The following is a 4,167-nucleotide window of genomic DNA, read 5'->3' as shown; positions in this document are numbered from 1 at the left end:
TGAAACATAGTGTTTTATCAATGAATATTTAGGATAATGCGTAGAAAAGAGGTATTTATATATTTGTTTATTGTCTAATCATTGCACGTAAAGATTTTTCATAGTATCTGGGCACCATTACTATTGTTCAAGTACAGGAATTGTCTCTTCATGTTCTTTATTGTAAAATATGTTCTTTATATGTCAAAATATTGTCCCCATTCCTGGAAAATTTCCTATTTTACATTGAAAGAAAAAATGTAGCATTACTCATAATGTTGTGGCTCTTTGAAGCCTGTTCATGTTCGAACAATATAGATCCTCCTGCATCTGCAGTTGTCTAATATCATTTACAAGCAATTACTAGTCATAACATTACTCATGTTGCAGCATCATCCTTTAAGCCACCCATGGCTTTCTTATGTTGTTACTGTGCTTTGTTCATGATGCCCACACAGGCAAGTCTTACCCAAAGTATGCAGGAAAATTTGAATGATAATTTATTTTCTAGTCATGTGCTATTAATTGTCCAGCATTGTATAACATAAAGGTAGAACAATACATCCTCCAACCATGCCCTCTCCCGAACTCTTAAGGCTGTAATCACTGCCTTCCTAGAATGTGATCTCTTTCAAAGATGATCACACTCCTGCATCTCCTATACTGCCACCAGCATGGAGGAATGTGGGCAGAAGGAGAATAGTCCAATTCATGCAAGAAATGTATATCTCTCATCCAACATGACTTGAGACCTACCCTGGGGAGAACACAATGTCAATGTCACTATATCAATGAGAGGCAAAGGAAGCACCAGTTGGAATGGCTCATTGATGTTGCAGAGTAGTGGTCTCCACAGACATTGAAGGACATAAAAATGGCCACCTCTTGAGGACTGCCTTTCACATGACCCAGAACCTTCAAGAGGAGTCAGTGACCACCGATGATGTCAGTGGTAGAAGGTGCAAAGGGTAAAAAATGCTTAACGCTACTTCAACCACCCTCAGGTGCTGTAGATAGAGGATGGTATCACAGTTGATATGTAGATGAGTGAAAGCTGATGCACAAGTCTATACATGTAACTCAAGCCCAAAGATTGACAGTGAGCTATTGTTAGTTCAGAGCCCCAAATGCATCCTGTATCCAGTGTCAATGAGGGTCACCCCAAATCAGCCATACTTGTAATGCTGTAGCAGCTTAATCTTGCCTGATTCTATGAAAGAAAAACTCGCCAGTGAGAATGATCTTCTCACCAGGCCACATTGCTGAAACTCAGGCCAGGCCCTGCAATAACCTCATAGACACAAATCCCAGAGCAATTTGGGACACCAAGTAGACCTCACCCAGGGAAGATGGTTACACAGTGCTCTGAAGGAGAGAAATGGGGACTGGGATCCATACAAGTCTTTGTCCAATATTGGAGTCCTCAGCAGGTTCCAAGCAATGGAATGGAACTTAGAGCACTTTGAGGAGGTATGGCAAAGCCCTGGGCCCACTGAAGCAAGGGTTCAGGCAGGGGCTGCCCTGTTGGAGTCTAAGGGTGGTACTTGTTAATATTATTGTTATTCTAAAAATTAAAATAACTGAGGACCAGGAGGCCAAATGACTTGCTCAGGATCATACAAAAAGGGGAATAATGGGCTGAAATCTGGGTTTCAAAACTCTTTCCAACAAACAACCAATTAACTTAACACCAGCACAGTCATATCAAGCCTGAAGGATAATCTATGGCTAACAGAAAATTCTTTTGCATAAAATAAGCCAAAGCCGAATTAAAATAAACTTGTGGTTATGTACTATTTCAGATTAAGTGGGACAATGTACCCCTTTGAAGACAAGGATGCTAATGATTCTTCAAAAATATAACTGTGCAGCCCCTCGTTTCACAGCATCCCTGGGAGTTAAGTAGGGCAACGCTTAACACTTGTACTTCTCAGATGAGAAACATGCAGTTCGGAGAGTATCACTGTTCTGCCTGGATCTTACAACTTTCGGTGCTGGATTGGGATTCTAATTCTTTGACTCTAAAGCACATCCTCTGCCTACTAACTCACGCTGAGCATTTTAACTTTACCAAATAATTTATTACTCAGCATTTTTTCAGGTTTATTACTGATTACCATTCTCATAGTGTCTTCTATTTTCAACTCACATCCTGTTCATAGTGAGTTACTATGGGGACATGACATATTATTGGTTTCTCCGTAGGACAGTGACTTGGCATATTTAAAAATGTTCTGGGTTTCTTAGCAACTCAACCAACATTATCTGTCTTTGCCTCATGATCTGTTCTTTTGCCTCAGCAAATGAAACCTGGATTATGGGCTAGCTTCCGGGATGGTAATGGAGTTTTAGAAAGGAAGTAAGGATTAAGTGTATCAAATATAGACTCCATTCCAGCAGATGCCTGTCCTCTTTCTGTTAAAGCATTTTCTAAAATGATTAGCAAAGTGGAGTGGAAAACTAGAGGATTTAGAACCTCCAAAACTTCAATTCCTATCCATTCCTTTGCCATTCCAACACCAAATGTCACTAACCACTCCACTCCAGTCTCAGTTTCCTCCTGTCTAAAATAGGGATTAAGATTGTACCTACCTCACAAGTTAATTCTTATCAGAGTTAATTATGTATATGAAAATGCTCTATACAGGATAAAGCTTTTGAGTTACTACTTTTAATACTGATTCAAGGGCTCATTCTTTTTTTCGATTAAATATTGGCAGAGCCTTCTGTTAAACGCCAAAGGGAGAGGAAGAGGATGCAGTGCCTGGTACTGGAGATCTCACCATGTAATTAGGAGACGAGAGATGAGAGCTGTATCAATCCAGTTGTTCAGCGCTAGGGATGTGGGCAGATAATGTGCAAGTAAGTGACCAACCCCCAAAGAGTGAGCACTCAGGAACTTCAGAAGAGGAACGTGTTGCAGAGTTGAGGTGGCCAGAGAAGGCATCCAGGAATGTTCAGACATCTTAGAGGGACATAAAGGACTGTGTGAGCTGGCTGCTCCTTCCTTGTGGGCTTCATCTCACTCTACTGCTGGCTACTCCTGCTGTATTACAGCCATACCATAGTGATTGGGCACCTAGACTTTTTAACGTAAATGTCTAAGCTTCGGTCCTTACTCCAGCGCTTAACTGGCTCTATGACTCATGGTTTCAGTCTATTTTTGTCTGTGTGATGGGCATAACAATAAAACATAATTCAAAGTGTTACTGAGTAAAGCACTAGGGAAGTGCCTAGAACAGTGTATGCACCCCAAAATGTTAGCTTTTATAATTAGGCACTATTTTAAAAATGTATTTCGCTTCCTGTATTTTTGCCTTTGTATCTTTGTATGTGTTTTTCCCCTCTTTATTGGACATCTCTTTGGCTTTGTCTATGTAGTGACATTATTATTCAATATTCGACTCTTAGGCACCTCTTCTGGAAAACTTTCCCTGATCTTATCTCCTCTTTTAACTCTCCCAGAAGATCTGTCTCTTCAAGTGTGTGTGTGTGTGTGTGTACCTGTTATATCTTGTACATTCCTCTAAGTTTATCACATTGCATTGTGGCCTTCATTTTTTTCATATTTGTCTATTTAAGCTTCTTGAAGGCAAAGAACAAGTCTTAGCTGTGTATGTATCTCCAGGACCTAACACAGTGTCAGATAAATGCTCATGGGTTGGTGGATGGATGGAAGAAAGAAAGACAGAAGAAAAGAAGAAAGAGGGGGTAAGAGGAAAGGAGCAAAGAAGGAAAAAAAGAGTGAAGCATAAAAAGGCAGCATTTATGTTGAGGGGATACCATAACCAAAAGGAGGGAAACTGGAGCGAGTACATATTTGGGGGAAGCACTGAGTAAGTTGGCTAGGTGGCAGACAATGATTCCTGTAAGTGACTAGTATTGACCCAGGTTGATTTATTATAACTTCCTAGATGTGTCTGACTCAGCAGAGAAGAGTCAATCTTTAAGTGGTCCGCAGTTAAGAAAAGTGGAAAAGCACAGCAAGGGGCAAAGGTAATATAGAAGATTAAGTCTGCCACCAGTTCACGTAGTTCGAAACGCAGTTGTAGTTATAAAAATAAACTTGTTTTGAAATATGTTTTGGCTTTATGGAGCTTCAAGGAAATAATCTAATATACTATATTGCCTCTCTTGGGGTTTTCATTAGTTTTCTGAAAATATTTCATTTTATAAACGTGAAAGGAT

The sequence above is a fragment of the Propithecus coquereli genome, unplaced genomic scaffold (genome assembly GCF_000956105.1).
Source record: "Propithecus coquereli isolate 6110/MARCELLA unplaced genomic scaffold, Pcoq_1.0 Scaffold28, whole genome shotgun sequence".
NCBI classification, from domain to species: domain Eukaryota; kingdom Metazoa; phylum Chordata; class Mammalia; order Primates; family Indriidae; genus Propithecus; species Propithecus coquereli.
This window is presented reverse-complemented; position numbering follows the sequence as displayed.